This window comes from Ambystoma mexicanum, chromosome 4q (genome assembly GCF_040938575.1).
Source record: "Ambystoma mexicanum isolate Mex_15411 chromosome 4q, UKY_AmexF1_1, whole genome shotgun sequence".
NCBI classification, from domain to species: Eukaryota; Metazoa; Chordata; class Amphibia; order Caudata; family Ambystomatidae; genus Ambystoma; species Ambystoma mexicanum.
Genome location: NC_090928.1, coordinates 1260130256 through 1260150605, shown reverse-complemented (window position 1 = coordinate 1260150605; position 20350 = coordinate 1260130256).

Sequence of the window (20350 nt, the reverse complement as noted above, 5' to 3'; positions counted from 1 at the left end):
ATCAGTGACTCACCTCCTGAAGTGTGCCTGAAATATACCTTTAATGAGTCTAGCAATTATTTTATAGAATTCCAGAAAGAAAAATGATTTGTTATTCCTATTTTTTCTTATTTAGGGCAACTGCTCAAAGTGTTACAATTGTGGGACCCCCTGTTTTTATTAGGAGGCCTGAACAAGAAAGTCAGCCACTTCAGAAACAGAGAGCCACATTTTGCTGGCCACAGCCCTGCAGTTTCAATTAAAAAAATGTATTAGAGGTAGCAAGGGGTCCACAGAGGTAGCAAGGGAGACCTCAGGGGTAGCAAGGGAGGCCCCAGGGGTCGCACCTGTGATCCCTGGCGACCCTCAAATTATGTCCCTGGTGCCAGGGCATTGGGGTACTGCCGGCTGTGCTACTGGCTGGTGGGGAGGGATTCCTGCGGAGCCCCTGCTGCTCTGATACAGGCAGCTACACATGGGGTTCAGGGGAGGCGAGAGCACACGCCTTGCAACACATCAGTGACGGCCGCCAACAGCTGCAACACAGCATTCCTGGCTGGGGTGCACGATTGAGCAAATCACTGGAGACAGGACATGTAGTCAGTGAACCATGAGAAATACAGACTCACGGAGTACAACAGAACCAGAAATGAAAATAAGTCACTAGTGCAATGTAAATAATGTAGAATTTGCAACTCATCTGCATCCAATCCAATGATAAAACAGAAAAATAACAAAACCATGAAAAACAAACACATTTACATGAGATATTTAAAAAAAGATTACAATCACACAAGGCCGGTGCAAGGAATTTTGCCACCCTAGGCAAAGTGTCAGATTGGCACCCTCCACTCTGGGTCCTGAGATTTCTCAACTAACCACCACCATTTTCTTACTGATTGCTGCAACCGCCTGGCCCCACTTATAGGGTTGTTGTGAATGGACACACAGTAAAAGTGAGTATTTAGGCTCAGTTATAGACACTGGCAAACAGAAGAACGGTCTGCAAATACAGCGACCCGGAAGAAGTTACTTTTGCTCATTTGATCATCATTCCTGCCACCAAGCTTGAAAGGGGCTTTATATTATGAAATAAAATACACATCTCCAAGCACTTGAGTGGCGGCATAGAAAGGAATTGTTTCTGCAGACACGATAACGTGGAGGTTTATGGCAGGATGCTCCTCTGCACCTCTGCCGCCTTTCAAGCCCCACCCCTATAGTAAAATAAACCCTGGCAAGACCTGGCTCATAGTTTCGTTTCCACAGTGTGATTTACAGTATTCCCACCTAAGCCCACTCCCTGCGCCTTTAAATGATAGTTTTGGGCAGAGCAATCAACCACATAGCAACTCCTTGTGAAAACCTTTATTTAAATGCGAGTGCCATTTAATTTACTAGGTCGCCATGATGAAAGACAGACAGGTTCTATCCGGGGACAACCCGAGATGAGACCACACAACTAAGGACTAAGGAAGATGGGGGTGGGGCAAAAAGAGAAACAGAAAGCCTAATTTCCTACTCCCGCCGCCAGGTACAGTAAATAATTCAATGACATCCGTGTACAGTACAGCCCGGCTTTCTGGTGTATGGTTTCAACTGCAATAAACATAGGACTAAAGGAAACCACATGACAGCCCATGCAGAGTCATGGGCTGCACATAACAAGCCTGAGTTAACTTGAGCTCTGTGTCTGTCTTCCTTAAGGTCAGATGGACACACACACACACACACCTTGGTGTCAAAAGCACAGGCCCAACTGTACTTATGTTTGTTTAGCGCCCAGAGCCACAGACTAGAGGTTTTGAAGCACAGTAACAATGAAAGACAAGGAGCCTATGGGGCCAATGAATGAACGTCAACAGGAAAAGAGATGGAATTGTTACAGTCACGGTGTCTGTGTCAATCAGTTTCTACTTTCCTAGGCTGATATTGAATAGGAAAGCAATATTGGCAGCTATATGCAATGTATGCAGTTCAAACATCGGCCCTGGCCCCCGGCCCCTGCCCTGGGCTCTGTCCCTCCCCTTGCTGACCTGTGACTTGGGAAATGGTCCAGTGGACCCCAGTTAATTTATGGACCCCAGTTAATTTATGGCCCACAGCCACAGGAGTCACAATGACACACACAAACATGGAACCCTCATTCTCCCTTCCCCTTCCATGCATCTACTCTATGCCACCTAGTTCGGCAATTGCCAGCTCAGAGAGCAGAACAATTACAACAATAGGGCCCCCTCACTTGCCTGTACTATGCGTGTGTCTGAGTCTCTCTCCGCAGGCAGGGACACCACCCAGTGCCCATGGCAGTAGGCTGCAGGTAGTGCGCAGAGCGCATCACGGACATGCCAGTCCAGACAACCATCCATAAGAGAAGAAGTACATTCACACAAGCCTCAGTCAAGAGGACACATGAGGTGCCAATGCACAGCTGCAGTCTGAGGAGCTGCGCACTACAGAGCGCGCCACACCCACACCCAAGTCCCGACGAACCTTAAGGTGCCTGCTGCTGCAGACAGTACTGAGAGTGCAGCCCACCTCAAGACTTGAATGAGAGAGAATAATAAATATATGTACACAAACAATGTATAAGTGGTTATTTGCTGCGGTAACATTTTCACATTATAGGCAAGCGCCTAACCTCACTCACATACTTAAATGTATCATTTTATTTGGAAGATGCATGGTATCTTTCCTATTCAAAGATGGGTGCTAGTTTCGGCTTGTTTCCAAAGAGCTTCCTTAGAGACAATCATCCAAGATGGCTGCCTTCATGGAAGAGCTCAGAACTCAAAGAGTTACCAGGATGGGCAGACATGGGTGGGATTAGTCACAGGGATGAGCATGACTAGGGGCAGGGAATGGGCGAATTAATAACCAAACAACACCTTATACACTGAGTATCCCTCCTCAAATCTCATTCATGTGTGCCCCTTGTCAGAAGCCCTCGTCCCTATGTACACATGAATCAGTATTCTAATGCAATCGTTTGGGCTAGTATAGGTGTCACAAACAACACCTATTACCCCAAACTAAAAAGAAAATGTAACTGTACTACGTGGCATTTTTAATCCGGGTCGGCAGTCTTCACAACCCGGAAAGTAGACACATGCCCAAATGAGGCTTAACGTTGGTTGCAGGGTATGAAGCAACAAGCTCTGTTTGGCTGTTTGGTCTTGTGGTAAAGATCTCGTGCCTTGTAGACAAGAGACACGACATTAGATACCACCAGGTGCAGTTTTATATTTGTTTTCTTAACATGTGTGTTCCTGACATGCCAGCGGGGGTGGGTGGGAGTAAGGGATGAGGGCCTGTAAAAGGGTGCACAGAGGGTGAAAGGGTGTGTAGGGGAGGAGACTGGAAAGTGTGGGTGGGAGTGTGCAACAGGGCTTTTGAGGAACAGAGAGAAGGTCTGTGGTGCAGGAATGGGCGTGGGCAAAGAATGTTGTGAAGGTGATTGAATTGGGAGCGACTGGGAGGTTAGTGCTGAGATTTGTGGTGAGATTTTGGCATTATGTGGTATATACGAAATGAGGTGTATCATCTTACAGTATGAGCATTGTGTGTCGTGCTGTGGTGGCACGCGTGTGTTGTGGTATATGGTACACCTGAATGAAGGGTCACATTCGGAGGTCAGAAAATAGTTCAGATTAGCACTGGGAAAACGTGGATGGATGGGCAGAAGGGCACAGAGAGGAAAGGTAAAGACGAAAGGACGGGGGAATAGGGTGGGCTGTGAGAGGCCAAAAAGACAAAATAGGGCAGAGTGAGGGAGCTTATGAGTGGGGTACAGCTGAGGAAGAGGCGACGAGTTGCAGAACAGGGAAGCAGTGAGCTCTGTGAGAAAGCAGGTGGGCAGGCACAGGCAAACAGCGATGGGTGAGGCACGCAGGGCAGAACAGCATGGCAGAAAGACTAGTGGTGACCCCATGTGGCATGTGAATATGCAATAAGTGGCATGTGCTACGAGTAGAGGAACATATGTTTCCAATGTATGACATATTATAGGAATGCCTGGACATACGTGTCGTGTGTGTGTGTGTGTGTGTGTGTGTATGTATGTTGTGTTGTCTGTGTGTGCCTAGTGCTGGGATTTAGCCAGTTATTGCATCAGTGTTTTGTCATCTCTTGTTTAAATATTGTTTCAGCGGCCATCAACGATGACACTCTTCTTGACGGAGTATTCATGACGATAGATGATCTAATTGACAAACACTGAACTATCGAATTCATCATCTGCGGAGACTTGAATATTACACGCCTCCAATGGACAATTGCTAGACCAGAAGGATCTATCAATACAATCTCGGAGATGGTCTAAACAAATACACATCCGCGATCCTATTCTAACAGGCCACACTACTGATGATCAAAATAACATCATACTCACTTGGGTACGAGGAAACTCCTCCGCAATAACTGATTTTATCTACCTATCTGCGGAATTAAATGCTTCAGTAGTAAAAGTAGATACTATTCCAACCTCGAAAAGAAACCATTATCAACTGATAATACAAGGTTCGGGCCTCACTCAATACAGACAGATTCAACGGGTCAGTCAACTAGAAATTATCGGCTCATCCACAAGATTAAGAATAAGCCAAACCTAAGCCTCTAATTTACCAAATTGCTTCCAACAAGCGATCAAGGAAGACGTTGACAAATTCAATTACGAATGGCTTCTTATTCCCTTTCATAAACAAAGTTCTTTGCAACGGGAAAAGATGCATAAACACACATATAATGCAGAATTAGCAGACAAAAAGAAAGCCCTGCGGAAGATACCATGCCTATTGAGGAGAAATACCAATGCATACAATATCCTAAAAATAAAAACAGCCAAACACTTGTATTCCAATTGGAGGAAATCTCATCAAATGACTCTACTGCAAAATGATGCAGAAGCTATCTTGACAACATACAAAACTCATAACCTGAGAGAGTTCTGAAACCTGCTGAATAATAACTCTCAGCATCAGCATATGTTGACTGCAAACGTCACCCAACAAAAATGGATACAACATTTTTCTACCATATACTAAGCCCGTCCGATGGATTCCATTTCCCCTGACAACCTCCAGATAGAGAAGTGGCATATATCGTGGGACAAACAAGAAATTGTAGGGATGAGCCACAACCTAAATGCCTCTCGTGCCCCGGGCCCAGATGGGCTCTCCAAAGCGATCATCAAGAAGGACCCCCAGACCTGGGCAAACCTGACGGAACAACTTTTTTCCCTAATCAATAAACTAAACCAGATTCCTTGTGCTTGGCAAACCGCCACAATAATACTAATCTTTAAGCAGGGAACCTGAGATGAGCCAGCTAATTTTCGACCTATAGCCCTCTTCGATCCTTTAGGTAAACTGTTTGCTTCGCTCCTGCACAAAAAAACTAAGCAAGTGGGCCACAGAAAACAACCGATTTGCCACAAGGCAAACAGGTTTTACAGCCAATGTCGGCACTAATGTGAATCTCCTATTACTAAATCTGATCAAACATGAAGCCATAAAGAACAACACCATCGTATACGCAGCCTTCATTGATCTCCATATGGCTTTTGATGCCATATCCAGACAGAAACTATGGATTAAACTAACAGCCTGGAAATGTCCCACGGAAATCATCCAGCCAATTAAACCTCTATAATCAAACACATCAAAAACCATGAGACTGCCTAAAGAAAGCGCAACCACCTCTTCCATACACAAATCGAATGGCCTAAAACAGGGCTGTCCCCTTGCTGCAACACTATACAACCTCTTCACTGCAGACTTTGAAGATCATCTCCAAAATAATTCTCTAAACCCTACAAAAATCATTTCTATTCCCGTCCCGGCCATGATGTATGCAGATGACATTGTGTTACTTGATAAGGCCACATCTGGCCTACAAACCAGCTTGCAACTCTTGGGCGAATACATGGAACACAATGAACTGTGCATCAATGCCAAAAAACGAAAGTTATGACTTTAACGAAACAACGACCCAAGAAGAAAAACTCTTTTAAGTACATATTAGACGGTAATGAACTGGATGAAGTCATCACTTTCAAATACCTAAGAATAACTATCAATTAATCAAAGGCAGAAAAAGAATGGGCAATCAACCTTGAAGAGAAAATACAATCCCTAGCAAGGCAAGGTTGCTTTCAACATCGAAAATCTGTCAAGTTTTCATTTAAACCTATAATCTCCTATTATAGACAAAAAGTGATTCTAAGCATAACCTATGGAAGTGAATCCATGATCATCGCACAAAAAATCATTTTTTTATTAATCTGGCGAAAAATCTTGAGGCTTCCCTTGAACTATCCAATGGCCAGAATAAGACGCGAAGTAGCGACTCAATCATTAGCTTCTATCGTCCCATGGAAGCAACTAGACATATCCCGCAAAACGATGTCTGATGAGAAAACACCAGCCATGCAAATCTTGCGATCCCATTCTAAAGCCATGAATAACTCTGTTCTACAAGCTTGGAAACACAAATTAAAACGACAACTGGCTAATGAGGATATCTCTATCGAAATGCTAATTTTACGACCCCAAAAAGCAAAAAGAAAGCTCATGCCAAATGACTGGATAAAGACAAATAAGGAGAAAGGAATGTACCCTATTAGTCACCAATGTCCTGGTGACACACGTGCCATCAACAAACTCCCCAAATATTTGTGCATATTTCCAGACCAAACAATCCGAGACAACTACATGAAACGCCGCTTGAACATGGTACAGCCATGAATCAAACTGGCTAATTCTAGACAAATACCCTTCACAGAGCAATACTGTTGTTTCTGCCAAGACCCTGAAACACCAGACAGGCTATACCATCTGATAATGGTATGCCCAGCCCTTGGTCAAAAGAGAGTCCTTTTGGTGCATTCTTTGAAATTTCTTTGTAACAAGTGGATGCCGAAACCAGATGGACTATGCTAATGAATGGACAAGCAAACAAGCTTATTTTCACAATCACCCAATTGCTCCACAATATATTAGAATTGCACAATTCGACAATCTGAAATAGTAACATAATCGACTTATTTTTCTATCATACCTGTTACGATGCTAGATTGATGTCTCTTCTGTTTCTCTCTTTTATGTTTTTCCGTGTCCGGTTGATGCCAGCTTGTGCATAAATACTGGAAATAATGATTACATTTGTAAAATGTATAAATGAAAAATTCAAATTTAAACTATATAATTTTAATTAAAACAAATATATATATATATATATTGTTTCAAAGAGGTGGGGTCAATATTTGTCTCTGGTTAAAGATTTGTAAAATCTGAAAACTGCTTGAAGATCCAAGGTACCCTGTCTATAGTACTTTTCATCTAAGAGCGGTTGGCCACTGCACCTTAGAATAAAAAGAAAATAGCAGCGCGTCCATGCTCCCTACTGACTGAAGAGGACATGCAATTGTGGCGTTGGTCAGAGTAGTGTAGCATTGTTCAGGGACTAGGATGAATGTGTTCTGTATGAGTGCGTTGAAAATATTTTGGATGAGAGCCCCATGGTTGCTTTATCAAAACCTGTACCTCGATACTTGAAACCCTAATGTGCAACTCAGTTGTAACCCTGATTTATATTTCAGACTCTCCTCTGTCCTAATATGGGACATGTAAAAGGCTTTGTTTCTACTGATTATGTGTCTTGTCTTTGACCCTTTCCTACCCAAGTCTCTGAAAGAAGCTGAAATACTGCTCTGCATTGTGGGTAGCGTAACGTGGGATATAGAGTGTGAAACAGCAATCATCTCAATTTGACCAACACCTACGGGTATAATTGAAATTTATGGACCGGGGGAATGGAGGTCAGGTGGTGATTCCTGAGCCGCTGACTAGACGCGGCAGAGCGGTCAGCTATGAGCCGTGCCAACTCCGCCAACCATGTACCAATGCAAACGGGGTTAGGAACGGACCTGAATCTGTTATAAATTCTACCTTGTCTTACACCTGTGAGAATGGGTTCAGGTCAGTCTACACAAGTGCCAATTCCTCCTAAAGGAAGTCCAGCACACTTCATGTTTACTCACTACTCGCACAAAGCATGCACGTATGTGGAAAAATTGAACTAATAAACACAGAGTGAGTCACTAAGACAACGAGCCTACACAAGGCATTAGAAAAAAGAGGTGCATGTGTACACCAACAGCAATGGGACAGATATCTAGATTGGTATACTGAAGCTACTAAGAGACAGACTGAGTCCATGACGTGGGCACTGACAGACACCCAAGACAAGTTCCAAGTGAAAGTTAAATCCCTGAAAACCGAGTACTCTAACCTGGCGGTACTGGCCCATAAAGCCGGGAACAAATAATTGTGTCCTGTTATCCAAGTGGGGCCCCCACCAAAGGAAACTCCTGAAGATATTCTAGACACTTACAACCCTGCAATTGTGAATGTTGCACCCGAGCATCAACTGACTAGCCCGAACTCTACCCAACCACCAAGATATTATCATTCTACCCCAATAAATTCCATGATCGGTCCATTTACCCCTGAATTATGAGCCCCGATCTAAAAAGAAAACAAATGTGCCCTCCTCAGCCCCATTTGAAGGGTTTCCAAATCTAACACCCAACACCAGTACTGGTGCATTCCAGCTCAGACAGCTGCCTGGAAGAGGCGATTCCTTAGCTATGGATTCCCAGAGATACAAGAGGATCCCGTTAAGTTCCAAGAAGAGTTTCAGGTTGTAATAGGCTCCTATCAGCAGACGTGTGCTGATTTGATTCAATTGTTGTGAGCAGTGCTGCCCACAGATACATTTACTCTGCTGACGGGGCCCTGCATCTGGCCAGATGAAGAACCTCCTACTGCCAGGGACTTGAAAATATGTAGTGATAAACTGGTGCAAACTATTCTTGAAATCTGTCCCTGATAGATTGATTGGTCCAAAATAAATGCATGCAAGCAAACGAAGGGTGAAAATCTTGTGGAATATCTTGAACGCTTGAAACAATGTGTTGAACATTATTCTGGGATCGTTGACGCAGCCATTATAGCGCCACACACTGTGGTGGCTCAGTTTGTTATGGGTTTGCAACCTAAGGTATCGGAGGCAATAAAAGCAGTGTTAGAAGGATGGGAAGGAAAGGGATTGGTGGGGGTTTTAATGGCTGCACAATCCATTTTAATGAAAATGTAGAAAGACAGAAAGAAACTACTGAAGCCAAACGTATTGGCATTGCAGATGCAGAGTTTACAACCTTCCCAGGCAAGGGGAGGGTTCTGCCCTATGCCAGGAGCGTGCGAGAGAGGGCGGGGAAAAGCAGCACCCCTATCACATGAACCAGGGCAAACCGCTGCTGAGAGGTATTACACGAACACGTACAGTGATCATGGTAATTACTGCAAGGAGTTTGGACACTGGAAAGCTGAGGGTCCACATCAGCCTCGGTATGACGATTGAGGCGGACGGCCACCCGCGCCAAGTGGAGCCACTCGTTCCCAGCCTCCACCAGCACTACCTCAGGCAGATGGTTAGGATTGACAAGGGGTCTCTGAACTTGTTGCACCACTCATATCGATTGATTCTACTGCCACGTACATTGATAGTGTTATTGCTGGTCAAAGGATTTCATATTTGGTTGACACTGAAACATCACGCTCCACATTCAAAGCCTCTGGCCGTCCACGAATGATGCATTCTGATGAACATGTTAATGCTATAGGTAAAGGGGGTACACCAATACCACATCCTGTGTTTACCCCGCTTATGGTCACAATAGGTCCAATTTCTGACCAAAAATCATTCTTCCTGAGTCCCTGTGAATTTGTTTGGATTAGATTCATTGTGCAAGTTAATTTGCTCTATTCACTGTTCTTCTGATGGTGTATTCCTTGACATCCCCGCTCAGAGAGAGCATGAGATGCTGGCAGTATTAAATTACCCATTCAAATTCTGAAGACCGGGCAGACACTCCCTGCTCCCGACAAGGACTGTTGGACCGAGTCCCGGCCAAGTTATGGTCAACCCATGTAACTGACGCTGGTTGCATGGTTAATGCTGAACCAGTCAAAACTACTCTAAATCCTGCCAAGCCCCTGCCATGTGTACCTCTGTATCCTATCTCCCAACAAGCTGAATAAGGCATTCTTCCTGTAATAGAATTGCTTCTCTAATAAGGTATTATTGTACCAACTCGTTGTCCCTGTACTACTCCGATTTTACTCACAAAGCAGCCAGGTAAATAGGTTTATAGTTTCATTTGGGACTTACCCGTAGTTAATGCAGCCATGCTCCTGACTTTTCCTGTTGTACCTTCCCGGCTACCACCCTGTCATGCATTTCCTACACAGACAAGTATTTCACTGTTGGAGATCTGTGTTATTTTTCTCCATATCTATACATCCTGATATCCAGAATCTGTTCACATTTACTCATAAATCGATGCAATATACGTTCACTCATCTTCCAATGGGAAACTTAGTGAGCCCTACCCTATCCTCCCACATTTTAAAGAAAGATCTTGATTCAGTTTATTTCCTAGGAGGGTCAATGCTGGTGCAGTACGTAGGCGATCGGCTCTAGCTCCCCTCCCTGGAAGCATGAGAGGAAGACTTTCTAATTCTGTTGACAGCACTTGCTGAAAAGGGTCACAAGACATCTGAAGACAAGTTACAGTTGTGGTTGCTGAGTGCGACACCTGGGCCATGTGAATTTAGCTGGGAAAAGGCATCTATCCCAAATTTGTATTACAGCGATCCAGAAAGTCCCCAAGCCCCAGACCAGAAAGCAGATGAGAGAGATCCTCAGGATGGTCGGTTACTGCCGAAAGTAGGTCCCGGGATATGTAACTATAGTTAAGACCCTTCAAAACTTCACGTACGATTCAACCCCTGAACACCTTTCATGGCCTCAGGAAGTAGAAGATACCTTGGCCACCATTAAGCAGGCACTCGTAATGGCGCCAGCGTTCAGTTTGCTGGATTATAGAAAACCCTTTGTGCTGTACTGCGATGAGCAAATGGTGTGCTGACTCAGTTACACAGTAACAAGCATCGGCCCGTATCCTACCATAGCGTAGCATTAGATCCAGCATCTGCAGGACTCCCAGCTTGTCTTCCAGCCATCACCACTGCTGCTTTATTGAAAGAAAAGACTGCCTCACTGCTACAAGGCCATCCTGTAGTGATTACAGCTCCCCATTTTATATAGTAATTAATTCTAAAAGTGAAGACACAGCATGTGTTTAACTCCCATCTCACCCGATATGAAAAGTTGCTAATTTCTGCTGCTAATGTAACTTTTGTAGGGTAACCCTCCAACAGCCAGTCAGAGAAATAGCAATCCCCCAAGGAAAAAGACTCAGTGCAACCTTTTTGTGAGAAGAACAAGAGCTTTATTTTTATACATAAAGGAAATGACGACAGTGTATTATAAGTCCTCTGCCACAGAGCGCTCTCACTTCTTCAAAGCAAGCAGCACATTATAACTGCAGAAATCATTGTCTCTGACATACACGATATACAACATTCATCCCCCACCCTCATTGGCTACCAGCTATATACATATTACTGATTACATACGTACCCCTGGTCCATTGCCACATCCTCTATGTCTCTAACATCTCCACGCAAGGGTTTCGATTTCTTCACCTTGGATTGCTGTTAAGTGATTGGTCAGGCTGCTAAAATCACTGCGCTGCCCTGATCCTAATCACGTGATGTGCACCTGGCCGTCAACATGAGCTCAGTGGGTAACTTCGAGGTCAGTCTGGTCTTTGCAAATAAAGCAACTCTTTTCTCATCCCAGACACAGCGGCGCCCCCACCCTACCTCCCCATCACAATATTGTATAGACTGTGTATCATTTGCTCTCCCTGGTACAAATCACAGGCCAAATTGTCCTCCACTCCCCCTTATCAGCTGATCTTCCCGGGGAAGGGGAGGGAGCCTGGTCTTCCTACATGTCCCCCTAATCAATCTAATTCATGATGATATGATATGAGGGTTTATTTATATAGTGCCTATACACAATGTGTTTCAAAGCGCTTCAGGTGGATTTAGGTGGTTTACTTTATGGACGTCTGGCAGTTCAAATGGGCTGGCCATTCTCCTGGGGGGCAGTGGTATCCTAAATCTCAATGGGTATTTTGGCAACTCAAGACCTCTGCCCTAGCTCCCATGAATTAGTCCTTCATGGCCGGCCGCAGCCCTATTCGTATTAAGCTATTCACATTCTTTTCTGATTTCGCAAAGCTCTAACAAGATACATTGATGTGTGTGTTCATGTTCCCTACCTCGCCTGGGTTAGGGGTGGAATATTCAAACATGAGGCCTCATGTTCTGTGTTTGCAACACGGCCTGCAAGGATTCAGGCCTACCTTTGTATATGGTAACGCTTCTATGTTTCTTGTCAGTGGATAGGGGGTTATGCCGTGTGTGATCTACACGTACAGTATATCCAACTAACACACTGTCGAGCCATTATTAGTTTATCTTGTCCTATCTGAATTTCTATAATCAATACGCTTCACACTACTCACCTGTGCCCAAAGGATACCCCGCACCCCATGGACCCATGTGTGCTTGCTTCCCGTGTGTTTAACATGTTTTCTGCAGTCTGATTTTTTTTGGGTGGGGGCTGGGATCTGTACATGCATCCCAACACTTTGAACTGACATTCAGTCCTGAATCGCGTTTATCTGCTGCCAACCGTGCAGGACAGGGAACTGCATTATTGTCATGTTGTGGTTGAAACTCGTATGTCACGCCGAGCTGATTTATCAGATGTGCCCTTGTTGAACCCCGATCTGATGCTCTTCGTGGATGGCTCTTGTATCCGTGTCCCAGAAACTGGGGAATTGGTCTCTGGTTATTCTGTATGTATGGCTTCTAATGATTTTGTTGTTTGTGTTGCAGTCCTACAGTCACCGATCACCTCTCTTTCCAGCCTGGTTATCCTCCATAACCAAGGCTCCAAAGCTGAAAAGGTGACCTGGATCCAACATTACTGTAAGTTGGGAGTAGAGTCTGTGAGGCATTCCCCTGACGGCCACCTGGTGTCACCCAAGGTACTCCTCCCCTACCTGGTCTGTGAAGCTCATGGCTTAACCCATTCAGGTAAAAATGCTACGATTACCCTATTGAATTGAAATTGGATGGCCCCTGGTTTAGCCTCTATGGCTCAAGGTTATTGACAGAACTGTGCTCTAGCACCTTGAAGCGTCTTTTGTGCTGGATGGAATTACAAATAATGAACTCAGAGCACATTATTTGACAGACTCAAGGAATATGGCAAAGTACTTCTTTATTCTCATTTAATAAAGCAGGGAGAACTGACAGGCATTGGACTGATGCATGCACACTCACAACTAACCTTGATTATGCAAAGGTCTTGTACCCCAATGTGCGTCATCGATGACATCATTCTACATGGCAAAATGCAAAACCTATTGAGGGTAGGGATTGGTTAAGGGAGCATATCTACATGTAGAACATATAAGGATTAGTGCATCATTGCCTAGCCCTTATCTGTAGGGCACGCTTTGAACTACCTCTAAATACGTATAGTACTGAATATAGCAGATAAAATAGCAGTGGTTTGATCTATGCAACATTGTATGTTAGGTTGCCCCTTAGACCCACTGATTGGTTGGCATACTATCCCAACCTTGGATTTTCGGCTCCTTAGCAGCACGTATGTGAAACGAAGGTCAAGTGTTTGAATCCCGCCAGACTATTCCCCCTGTTTTCCCAATTAGTCCATCGTCACTCATCAGTCGGCCTTAAGCCAAAGCCTTCCATTTGTAGTTGACCTTGCAGCCTGCTCACTGTCCTGGGCCGTTCAAAGGAGAGTGAGCACACCACTATGTTCGTCTGAGGCTTTAATGAAAAGCCCTTGTTTTTGGCTTCTGAGCCAAATGTTAGCAGACCACAAATTGGTCCATTTTGTGGTCCATTTCAGCCTTCCATTTACTACTATTTGATTCAAATGTGCAGGGTGGTGTTACTCCTCTTGGCCTCCAGAGACTTGCACACTCCACCTAGCATAGATTTCCTACACTTTTAATTGTCCATTACTTTGCCGATGTTTTCTTCTTCTTCAATCTATGAAGAATGTCCCACATTCAGAGCTTATCCATGTAACTGCCTTTGTGCTCTGTGCTTATTCCTTAAAATAGCATCCTTAATTCTGGGCCAAACTAGAGTCATCGTCGGTTCTGCACACTGAACTAGTCTTCCTTGTCCCTTGATTCTACAGCTTTGGTCGGTCTCTGAGGTAGCTTGTTTGAATTCGACATGAGCCAGCGTCCATTTTCCTATTATGGCCATCCATGCCATGTTTTATATTCCTCTATAGCAAGCCTCTATACGTTTCCTTTCTACCTTGCTTTACTGCATATTTACAGTTATTGGCCAGTAAGTTACTTCATCTTCTTTGTATTCACGATTACTTTAGCTTCAGGTACATATTTCTCTTGGTGCTTCAGTTACATCATTACTCTTAAGTATTTTCATATCGTTTTAGCATACGTTTGTATATCTACTTCCTGACATCACTCTGCCTTTGTCAGATTTCACTTAACCTTCCATGATGTCCATATGTCCGTGCTGGCATCCTTGCACTGGATCAACGTGAGGGTACATTCTGTATGGCTGTATGAGTGCATAGCGTATCTCATACACTCGATGTGGTATAGGAACATTACAGGGGGTCCTATTTACTGGCGGGCAAATGGTGTGATTACGGGCATATGATAGAGTGCCTGGCATGTACCTAGGTGATACCAATACTCAAGCAAAAACTGTTGACTTTGTTAATGCTTGTGTTTAACAGGACTTAAGTTCAAGGAACGGATATAAATCAAGTGGCTGCAGTGACAATTGGTTAAAACATACACATTGCACCAGTAGCCTGGATACATCTGCAAGTAAGTCATTAACTCTCAGCAGATTATTTATTTATTTACATACATGTCAAGATGAGCCCCCCACCCTGTGATTCCCAAATCCCTGTGGAACAGCGTAACTGACGATCTAGGATAGCTCAAACAGGAGATGTCCGTCCAGTCCAGTGGAAATTATGTACCGGGGTGTCCCTCTGGTCTTGGTGGGAGAGCAGTGTGGAATTCTACCCCTTGTGCCAAGCTATAGGAGAATAATGAGCCTGGAACAGGGAGAAGTTCCCAGCATCCCGGTAGAATTACCCTGCCCTTTTTAACGCGGTACCAAGCAGTGCAAGCACTGAAAGTGGGAGGTCAGGAGAAACCAGGTAGATGAGGAGATAAGGGAAAGAGCGAGTCCAGTACAAAGACCAGAAGAGTAACTGCAGGTTAGCCGGCCCAGAAGCCCAGGGCAGGCAGATGGAAAGAATAAAGCTGGCCAGCAGGAGTGACAAGAGACCAGCAGCAAGACAAGCAGGTAAGCAAGAAAACAGGTGGCAAGGCACATGGCTGCCGAGAGCTAAAAAACAAGAGAAAGATTACAGCAAAAGTGTATAACCTTACGGAAAAGGTTGCGATGCACTGGGCTCTGTGACCGCGGCGTTTCATTGGACATTTTTAGGTGCAGGTAGGCGGTACGGCCAGCTGTGCTCGGGATGTGACCATGATGGGTGAAGTGCTAGAAGGGAGGCAGAGGAAGTGAGAGACAGAGGTAAATTAAAGGTGAGGGACAAATGTTAGCAAGCCGGTGAGAGGTAGGTTACGAGGATAACTCTGAGGGAAGGAGGTAGTCTTTCAGTTTAGTTTTGAACAAATCCGTGTGGACAGTTTCTCAGATGTCTGGGGGAAGAGAAGTCCATGTAGGTGGAGCAAGAAGAGAGAAAGAGCAGACACAAGAGTAAGCACAGGGAGAGCGAGGAGCCACAAGGATAGTCGAAGAGGCAGAGCGTAGATCACGAGATGGCTTATAGAGTTGGATAGAGGAGGTCAAGTGCGGTCGCTAAGTGTGGGAGCTGTCTCGCTGTATTTGCTGAGAATTCTGCTCGATTTGTGTGAGGCGATTCCCGTGCTGTGATCAACTGACGAATGCCGTTGTGGTTTTGGATGCGGATTGGCTGAAGCCGAGTTTCCTGCCCAGCCTCCACCTAAGGAAGCAATTATATTCACTGGACATGCGCGAATGCGCACGCGTGCGGTTGCTCAAGTGCGATCGCTAAGTGTGGGAGCTGTCTCGCTGTCTAGCGAGATAGCGTGGAGTGGGGAGCTGTTTTTTGTGTCTTATGAGCGGGATTTTGAATTGATAAACAGAGCCCCAACGAGACAAGGCAAGTGGTGCTCTTTTTTAACCTGACAACAGGTATTTGTCAAAGAGTATATTTATTATGCATAGGCGGTGCCTGCGGCTATAATATTTGCGAATTATTGAGCAAAACTATCATTCCATCTCACTGTAATTGATATAAGCTTATTATCTAATCTATTATCTTACTGTGACTGATATAAGAAAATAGTTGAAATGTTTAAATTAACAACAGGCATGCCGAAGTTATGCCTGGATGTAAACAATGTAAACGATCTGTATAGCAAAAGAAAAACTAGGCTGACCACGTTGGCTGGAGAGAAAAAACTAAATTACAGCGTATCCAATCTTTATCTATGGACATCCGAGCGGACAGTAGATGCCACCCTGAATGGAAAATGCTCCAACAGCACGTTGGAGCTTAATGCTAACACAGATGCATGTCAAAGCCCGACAAATCAATGCCCTCTGATAATGAAATAAGTCAGCGTCAGGGCGAAGTCATAGACATGACACTGGAATCAGTCTCTATATCCGGTGACCTATGCACATCTCAATTGGGCATAATAAAGAATGTTGCGGCTTCTAGCCCGGCTCTGAAATCACCGGCCATATGTTCTGTACAGGCCCAGCACATACTCGGAGAAGCATACGACAAAATGACAATAACAGGCGAAGTTGATGAGGAAGCGATATGCTCCATGAACACAAGTAATCCCCAGACAAGTGATTCGCAAGAAGTACAATATATATGTTCAAATACAAGTGACTTAATACAATTTGAATTTGATTCAAACTCAACTACCTCGCCTATTGAGTCACTTATACTGGAGGGAAGACAAGCAGCAAAAGCTGGAGAGCCTGATTTATTTCGCTCTCCAGCCTTATTTGACAAATCATTCTCAGGGGGATTTAATAAGTCACTCTCACGTATAGCTCCCAATACAGAATACAGCCTCCTTATTCTCATTAGCAAAGCTATATGAAACTTTGAGTGAGAACGGTAACAAGCAAAATGATTTACTGAGTACATTATCAACAGAATTGAAAAATCAAACCTATATGGGACAAGTACAAAAGCTCATTACTGCATTGCTGAACACACAAAGCACAAAGACCGGTGACAAACAGGCCTACACAGATGTCGCTCATGTGGGGGTCCAAACTGAGAATCAGCAGATAGGCCATATAAGCCCGGATATAACAAATCCAATAGACACAAAAAACAAAAAGAAATTGGATGTAACCGAGTCGGGGAAAAATGAGAATAGCAACGAGGTGGAAACACTGCAAACACAGAGGGGGAACAAGCAGAAGACTGATATATGTAATTCAATCAGGCAAAATACCGATGAGGTAATGACTGACGATAGAGCCATAAAATCGCAAAACCCCTTTAACATATTTGCGAGCTCACATTACACACAGAAAGATACACAACAAGGTCCAACTACGAGAAAAACTGCAACACTGCAATCTAAAAGCATAAAAGTCAAAAAGAGAAAGTCCAATAAGCCAAGGAAATTTATAAGAATTATCCCAGCAGTGCTTGGGATGAAAATAACCACAAACATCAGTAGGCAAGCGCTGGTTCCTACTCAACCAGCTCCCTACAAACCGTTGGATGATCTAACAGCTTTATCTAAATCCTGGTCCAGTGTCCCAGATTGTGGCATATTACCACAACAGAGGAGGTTGACGGAGGAGAATGGTTCACAAACATTAGACGTAAGGCAATCTAGTCAAACAGGTATCATAGATCCCATACAAATTTCAATACAACAACTGAGGGATGAAATTAGAACTTTCATAGAGCAGTATAAAACATTAAATCAAGATGAACGTAACCCTAATACATCAAATAGTGCTGAAACAGGGACTCAATTATGGAAGCAACAAACACTTCCTCATATAGACCAACTGTTGAAGGGTCCGGGTTTGGCGAGAAGAGACCTGCCAAACAACATCTTGCAAGGTCCCCATAAAAACCTTTACTCAGAAGAGAATGGAGCAGGGGCAACCCAAATCTTTTCCGCTGTACCTAACTATGACCAAGCTAAAGGCTCAGTCTCGGCCACCAAAGGGGATTAGTATAGGAATCATCATCCCCTGATAATTAAATGCAGACCACATCCGCATCACAGCATTGATTTAAGTCTCACAAGTATCTTAAATATATGTGCCGAAAATTCCAGCTTTTCAGGATCTATCATCGGTGGACATTGGCCTGGTAGAGTTCTTGCATGAGAAAAAACTAGACATGGCAAGAATGTATATTCCATCGGGGATTGTGCTAAATACACTATGGCAAGCGAGAACTGCATTGTATAACCTAGGCTTCACTTTAAGTCAAGACATAACATCAAGCCAAGATTCAAAGACAGCACAAGACAAACCCAGAGTGAGCATATATGGACAAGCGACAGACAAACAGATTAGAAATAGTCACCCCTTGCAATGCCAAATACATAGTGGGCGGGGAAACTCATAACAGGGGGAGCCCAATGAATTAATAAGCCTAATATCCTGGACCACAAGAGGGCATCGTCATTTCATTAATACTAAAAATAACATGCTACATGAATATGACATAATAGTGTTCCAGGAGACCTGGCTTATAGCATCGCCCATATGGAACCTATACAACATTTTTACAGTCCATGCCGTACAATCTAAACTGGGGCGTCGATGGCAGGTCTTCTCACGGCCTTCAAAAAAGATAAGCATTTCCAAATTACAGCTTATCAGATCCATTCTCCCTATTTTCAAGTGATGAAAGCTCAAAGAAATCATGCTATGATAGCAATTGTAAATATTTACTGGAGTAGAAAACAGTGATCTGTAGATTAATTTTTGAAAGACCTAATTTACATCTTGGATTAGCTGCTATTAGACCATAGTCTGAGCCACACCCTTATCATGGGAGATCTAAATTTGCACATACTACCAAGTGGCAACAGAAATAGACCCATGGAAGAGTATAGATGGATCAAAATCATGTCAGAGAGAGGATTCATCATGATAAATGATACATTCCAGGATCAAATTGCCCCACACATAACATGGCAAAGGGGTGATCAACAAGCAGCACTAGATTACATGTATGCTGACGCTGCGCTTGTGAATAAAATTGTTGCTTGGATTGTTAAACCATCTATCATGAGTGACCACTACCAAATATGTTTGACTTGTAAGTGGTCCAGCCCCAAAGATTGAGCATGAGATAAATGACAACATGGCCGGTTTATCAGTGAATAATCGCATGAGATGGTCGAAAACCAAACTCTATGAATATAATGCGACACTAGTACAACAAATAGAAATCTCAAATGATGAAGGGCCCATGAATTATGTCCAGGCGATGCAAGTCTATAAAACAAATGGGCATGAGGGAAAACAAATCAGAAGCTACCATCAACATGCCTTTGACGAAGCAGTCAAAGAGAGAAAAGCTAGTCTGCGTAAAAACATACGTGCTTTGAAGCATATACCCTTGCATGTCAAACAGCCAATAATTAGACAATTAATGCAAGGATATAAAAACTGGCACAAAGCGCGTCGCTGCCACCAATTCCAGAATGATGGCGAAGCCATGTTGAGGCAAATCCTGACAAAATCATCAGGAGGCATGTGGTCCCTTCTCAACGGTCATCTTCAACAGAATCAATTGATACGTCAAATACATCCTATTGCTGAATCAGTATGGCAGTCCCACTATGATGATATATACCAATCTCCATTTCCTGAGTTGATAACTACTGTGAACCTCCCAGATCAGGCACATAAAATGGAATTTGTCATAGCTGATATACAGTACCATATCTCTAAATTGAATCGGTCAAGAGCCACGGGCCCTGATGGGCTGCACAACATCATGCTTAAATCCAACCCTGAGGCCTGGGGACAAATCTTATATACGATATTTATGAACATCATGACAACAGGACAAATTCCATTGTCTTGGAAAAAGTCAATTATATTGCCCATATTCAAGACGGGTGATTGGTCTGACCCAAATGCTTACAGGCCAATTGCCCTTCTTGACTGTCCCGGCAAGGTGTTTGCAAGGCTAATATTGGCTGAATTAAATAAATGGTTGGATGATAGACAGCTTAGAGACCCCCATCAGATGGGTTTTATACAAGGTCTAGGCACATCCATAAACCTTTTCA